Source organism: Dromiciops gliroides, chromosome 1, assembly GCF_019393635.1.
Source record: "Dromiciops gliroides isolate mDroGli1 chromosome 1, mDroGli1.pri, whole genome shotgun sequence".
Taxonomy (NCBI): Eukaryota; Metazoa; Chordata; class Mammalia; order Microbiotheria; family Microbiotheriidae; genus Dromiciops; species Dromiciops gliroides.
This window is the reverse complement of record NC_057861.1, coordinates 52,282,894-52,289,552: the sequence shown is the minus strand read 5'-3', so window position 1 is coordinate 52,289,552 and position 6,659 is coordinate 52,282,894.

Genomic DNA, 6,659 nt, shown 5'->3' with positions numbered 1-6,659 from the left:
AAGGCTGGTGCTCTATCCACTGTGCCACCTAGCTGTCCCTAGCCTTATATTCTTATACCTCTTCTCCCTTTTGCTACCTTCACCCCATAACACATGCAGTTGAAGAAAGGTGGAGAAAAATCACAAAACTGTTCTGATTACTACATATGTTACATAACTTCAGCTGGGCTTCTAGTGCTTGGCTTTTCTTCTACAGCTGCCTCATCAACTCATTATTCCATTCTCCATTGTAGCTCTTCCAAACCTTTTTGTCCCTACTCAAACTTCCCCTGACCTCCCTCCCCTACACCCTCTCAGTTGAGAATCCTGCCTCATGGTACAGAAAAATTGAGACCATTTGCTGTGAGCTCTTTCCCCCTTTTCCTCATTTCATATCATTCCTATGCCTTCTGCCCATCTCTCCTTCACACCTGTCTCACATGATAAGGTGGCCTTACTTCTTACCAAGTCAACCCCTCTACTTGTATAAGTGATCCCATTCCAGCCTATCTCCTGATCCAACAGATTGTCCCCTCTGGTATCCCCACGCTATCTTTTTTTTTTTGGTGGGGCAGTGAGGGTTAAGTGACTTGTCTAGGGTCACACAGCTAGTAAGTGTCAAGTGTCTGTCTGGATTTGAACTCAGGTCCTCCTGAATCCAGGGCTGGTGCTTTATCCACTGAACCTCCTGGGTGCCCCCCTCTATCACTTTTTTTTCTTGTAAAACGCCCACCGTGGGGTATTTTTTTTCTCCTCAAATTGAAAATAATAAAATAAAAAAAAAAACAGAAAAAAAAGAATAAAAAAGAAGAAGAAGAAAATGAGAAAGGCAGACGGGTGGCAGGAGAGCAGGGGTAGACGAGAGTCTGCCCCTTCTTCCCACTTCAATGCAGTCCCCTGAACCCCTTTGGTCCCCAATTGGCTGGCCTGTGAGAGAGGGATATCACTTATTTTCTTTTTTTGTTTTTGTTTTTGTTTTAGTGAGGCAATTGGGGTTAAGTGACTTGCCCAGGGTCACACAGCTAGTAAGTGTTAAGTGTCTGAGTCCGGATTTGAACTCAGGTACTCCTGACTTCAGGGCCAGTGCTCTATCCACTGTGCCACCTAGCTGCCCCTGATATCGCTTATTTTCAATTGCTGTCTACTGGCTCATTCCCCTACTGTCTACAAACATGCCTATTCCCCCCTCCCCCAACTATCCTCATATATCTCTTCTGCCCTTTGTGTCTAAACTCCTTGAAAAGGCCACCCACAATAGGAGCCTCTATTTTCTCTCCTCTTAACCCGTTAGAATCCAGCTTCTGACTTTATTATTCCTCCGGAACTGCTCTCGCTCACTCTCGATCTCTCTTTCTCCCTCTCTCTCTCTTGCTAAATCTAATGACCTTTTCCCAATCCTCATTCTCCTTAATTTCTCTGCAGTTTAATACTCTGTTGGTCACTCTCTCCCCCTTGATATTCTCTTCTCTCTAGGTTTTTAGGACACAACTGTCCCAGTTCTCCTACTTCTCTGGCTACTCCTTCTCTGTGTCCTTCCCCCTTCCTTTATTTCCAGTTTTCTTACACTTGACTCCTTTGATACTCTAGGATCCATCTCTACCAACCTACTTGCTGCTCCTTGCACCTGATAGTACAAAACTCAGCTCAAATACCACTTGCTCCAGGAGCCTTTTCCTGGTCCCCTCTCCCCCCCACTCCAAGCTTTTCTCTTCTGTGGTTTCCTTCTAGTTTCTCAGGATCCTGTACCTATTTATTTACATGTTGTCTTCCCCATTCGGGCAGCTAGGTGGCACAGTGGGTAGAGTTCTGAGCCTAGATTCAGAAAAATTCATTTCCCTGAGTTCAAGTTTGGTCTCAGACACTTACTAGCTGTGTGACCCTGGGCAAGTCATTTAACCCTGTTTGCGTTGGTTTCTTTATCTGTAAAATGAGCTGGAGAAAGAAATGGCAAACCATTCCATTATCTTTGCCAAGAAAACTCCAAATGGAGTTACAAAGAGTTGGCCACAACTGAAAACATGACTGAGCAGCAACAACAAACTCCCCTATTATAGTATATGCTCCTTTAGGTTAGGGACAGTATCGAGTTTGTCTTTGTATTCCCAGCAGGAAGCAAAATACCTGACACAAAGTAGGTGCTTAATCAGAGCTTGTTGATTGTATCTGCCATTGTCTCTTCTCACAGTAAAATGTACTTTGCACCTAGTTTCTAAATTGAATGAATGCACACTCAAGCCATGATATATTTAACAAGCATTCATTCAGAGACTGCTAGGGGCTGGGAATACAAGGGCAAAAACAAAATAGCCCCTCCCTTCTGGGAGCTTATATTCTTCTTTTTTTTTTTTTTTGGTGAGGCAATTGGGGTTGACTTGCCTAGGGTCACACAGCTAGTAAGTGTTAAGTGTCTGAGGCCAGATTTGAACTCAGGTCCTCCTGACTTCAGGGACTTCACTGTGCCACCTAGCTGCCCCGCTTATTTTCTTTTCTTTTTTTTGTTTGTTTGTTTGTTTGTTTGTGGGGCAATGGGGGTTAAATGACTTGCCCAGGGTCACACAGCTAGTAAGTGTCAAGTGTCTGAGGCCAGATTTGAACTCAGGTACTCCTGAATCCAGGGCCGGTGCTTTATCCACTGTGCTATCTAGCCGCCCCCGCTTATTTTCTTTTTTAAAAAATTGATTATATTTTTCTTTTTAAAAATTTTTAATTGTTTTTTTTGGGGCAATGAGGGTTAAGTGACTTGCCCAGGGTCACACAGCTAGTGTCAAGTGTCTGAGGTCGAATTTGAACTCAGGTCTTCCTGAATCCAGGACTGGCGCTTTATCCATTGCACCACCTAGCTGACCCCTCGATTATATTTTTCCAATTCTGAACACTTTCCCTCTGATCTCTCCTCCCTCTCCCACCCAACCAAAAAGCAAAACAAACACCCTCCCAAACAACAAAACCTGGTTACAAATATGTCTAGTCAAGCAAAATGAGTGTCCCTGCATTAGCCTTTTGAGTGTACATTTAAATGAACTAAGACTTTTGGGACACCCAGCATCTATCTTCTTTGTGTATGTGCTGTATCATTCTCCCTCGTTGGAATGGGAGCTGTGGTATCTTGGGCAAGATTGCACTAAGGCTTTTGGGACACAATGTATGTCTACATATGTGTGTGTATACATATATGCACACACAGAAGTCCATGTAAATAATACAAAGTAACAGAGAAAGGAGCACCCACAACTGAGGAATCCACAAAGGCCTCTCCTAGGAGGTGGCACTTGAGGGGAGCTTTGATGGGGGTTGCCCAAAGGATGCCTGTATGGCTCAAAAGTAGAGGGCCTGAGGAAGAGCAGTGAGTAATCAGCCTGGAAAGATGTGTTAGATTCAGACTGTAAAAATGTGGGAGTTTTGTATTTTATCCTAGAGATGTATGGATCCCCTATGGCTTCTTGAGCAGGAGTCAATAAACATTAAGCACCTACTATGTGCCAGGTACCTGCTCTGAACTGTGTATAAGGAATATCAGCTTGGCAGCTTTATGAAAGAGGGATGAGAACAGACTTCACTGAGGCTCAGAGGGGTTAGCTTAGCAGGGGTTAAAATGAGTGGCATGGGGGCAGCTAGATGGCGCAGTGGATAAAGCACCGGCCCTGGATTCAGGAGTACCTGAGTTCAAATCCAGCCTCAGACACTTGACACTTACTAGCTGTGTGACCCTGGGCAAGTCACTTAACCCCAATAGCCTCACCAAAAAAAAAAAATAAAAAAAAAATGAGTGGCATGGACAGGATTCTGAAGGACTTGATGATATAACATGCTACCCATCTCTGGACAAAAAGTGACAGACTCAGGGTGTCAATTGAGATGTATTTTTTGGACAAGGCTAAATGTGTAATCTGTCTTGCTTAAATATGCATATTTATTACATGATTGTTGGGTTTTTTCCCCCCATTGGGAGGTGTAAGGAAAATTCCTTTTCTGTTCATTGAATAATGACTTTATGCATGCCCTGTCCCTTCACAAGAGTTGATACAAAGTTGCAATTGTTTCCTTCAGTCAGCTTAGTCTACTAAGGGGATGAGGTCTGAAGAGTAAGGTTGTAATCAACCCTAGGAAATGAGGACTCTACAGAAACGGAGTCTGAGATGGGCTTTAAAGGATGTCTAGGGATTCAGCAGGCAAAGAAGAGGGGGAGCAAGGCTCAAGGAGCAGTGAGCAGAAGCAGCAGAAGAAAGCAGAGTCCACTTTTGAAGTGCATGGAAATGGAAGGAAGGAAGGAAGGAAGGAAGGAAGGAAATAAATAAGTATTTGTTAAATGCTATGTGCCAGGCACTGGCCTAAGCCCTTTATATCTCATTTGATCCTCACAACAACTTTGGAAAGTAGGTGCTATTCTTATTCTCATTTTTACAGATGGGGAAACTGAGGCAAACAGCACTTTAAAGTGATGTACCCAGATCACACAGCTACTAAGTGTCTGAGGTTGGAGAGGCACCAGGTCAAAAAGAGAGTCTCAAATACTGTAGGAATTCCAGTATCTCAGGGATGGACTGTTGTCCTGTAAGAGCTATTTTTTGCTCTTGAGTGATCATAACAAGGTGATGAGGTGTTCACCTGATGAATCCAAAACAGGGACTTGTGGGATGCCGCTGGATATAAAAGAGGCGCAGACCAGAGAAATAAGGGAACTGTGTGCCCCGTTTCCAGAAAACTTAAAGAAGCATGAAGCAGAGAGGTTCTTGGTTAGTCAGACTACTGGTGTTTGGGGGCACTCCCAGTGATCCTATGCACTTAATGGTAAACTGTCCCTGGGCTTTGTCATCTTTGTCTTAACATCTATATTGTTTTGTTTTTTGGTGAGGCAACTGGGTTTAAGTGACTTGCCCAGGGTCACACAGCTAGTAAGTGTCAAGTGTCTGCGGCTGGATTTGAACTCAGGTCCTCCTGAATCCAGGGCCAGTGCTTTATCCACTGCGCCACCTAACTGCCTCCTATATTGTTTTTAAAGCCTGTCTCTGATACATTGCTGCTAACAGTACTAATAAGGGATTTGGTCCGTCTAGTACTGTCCAGCAGGTCACATACACAATGTTTCCTGGGGTTTGGGGGAATACCCTAGCAGAACCACTCCTCCAAAGGTGACCAGAACACCTCTTTGGTTAGACAGCCTCAAAAGAGGGATCCTCCGCTGATCAACCTCAGCTTGGCATAGCTTGTCTCCAATTATGCCCCACCAACTTACGCCATTGAGTAGTGTTTATGTGATGGGCGGGGACAGTGTAGATCACTAGTGGGAGTAAGCAGGCTGGTTTCTAAAGAATGGGGACTTTGCAAACCACCAGGGGGAGTGGACAGGCTAGTCCCCAGGGAAGGGGGAAGGGGAATCGTGGGTCAAAGTGTTATAGATTGAGAACTGGAAGAGACTCCAGAGGTCATCTAGTCCAACCCCTTCATGGTACAGATGAGGATGTCACAAAGAGGAGTCGGTGGGCTGGTTCCTAATTGGGAGGAGGGGGTTCTCACTAGTGCGAGTGGACAGTTTGGTCCTCACTGAGAGTCACTGGTTCTGTGTGGGGCTGGTCCCGAGATGGGGAAGGCGGGGTGGATCTCCGGGAGCGAGGGGGCTGGTCGCCTGGAGGGGCGGGGCCTAGGGTAAGACCCCCGGGCCGGCAGGGGGCGTCCCCGGGGGCCGGGGGCGGGCCGAGGAGCGCAGCGCAGCGCCGCGCAGCCAGCCGGGCTGTTGCCCCAGGCGCCTCGTGGCGGTGGCTGGAGCGGTGGCGGCAGCGGTGGCGGGGTCCGGAATCTCCGGGTCGCTCGCGCGCGCGCTCGCCCGGGAGCGCCAGGTGGGAGCCGGCGGCGGCGGCAGCGGCGGGGCCATGTCCAAGGCGTGGGGGCCCCGGGGGCTCCTGTCCGGCAGGAAGCAGCGCGCGGCTGCGGCGCCAAGGTGAGCCGGGGGGAGGGGGGGACGCGCGGGGCGCCCGTTGGCCTGGGCGGGAGGGCGGCGTCCTGCTGAGGTGAGGGGCGGCCCCGCGGCGGGCCGGGGGCCGAGCCGACGCGGAGGCGGGAAAGTTTCTCCCGAGCGGGCGGAGTGAGCGGGAGGAGGAGCAGGAGCGGAGGAGGGACGGAGCGCCGGCTGTGGAGCGGGACACACCGCGGCGCAGCCCCCGAGGAGGGGCGCCCGGCCCAGCCCGGCGCGGTCAAACCCCCTCCTCACGGGCGGCCCCGTGGGGGCTTGCTCACCGGCGGGTATTGGGGGGGGGGTGCGAGCGCGTGCCTGGAGGCCCAGCTCGGGGCGCGTGTAGGGATCGAAGGAGACTGTGGGGCTGGGGGCGGCTCGACCGCCCGAGGGGCGGGAACTTGATGGCGGCGGCGGTGTTGTCCCTGCGCCGTGCTGCGGCCCGTCGGCTCTGGGTGGCGGAGGGATCCGAGCGAGACCCCCGCGGGCAGCCCCTTCCCCACCGCTCCTCCTCCTCCGAGGCCCCCCTCCCCAGCAGCCCTCGCGCCGATGGGGGGGGGGGTTAGGGAGGGGCTGTTCGGGCGTCGCGCGCAGCCCCCGGGTGGTTTTTGAAGGATGCTGGGCTGGGGAGCCGGGAAGCGCGCCCCCTCGGCCGCCGGCCTCTCGGCTCTTTCCTTCTTCGCTCGCGGGCTCCTGGATTAGCCCCGCCCCCGCGACTCCCCAATGGGGCCCG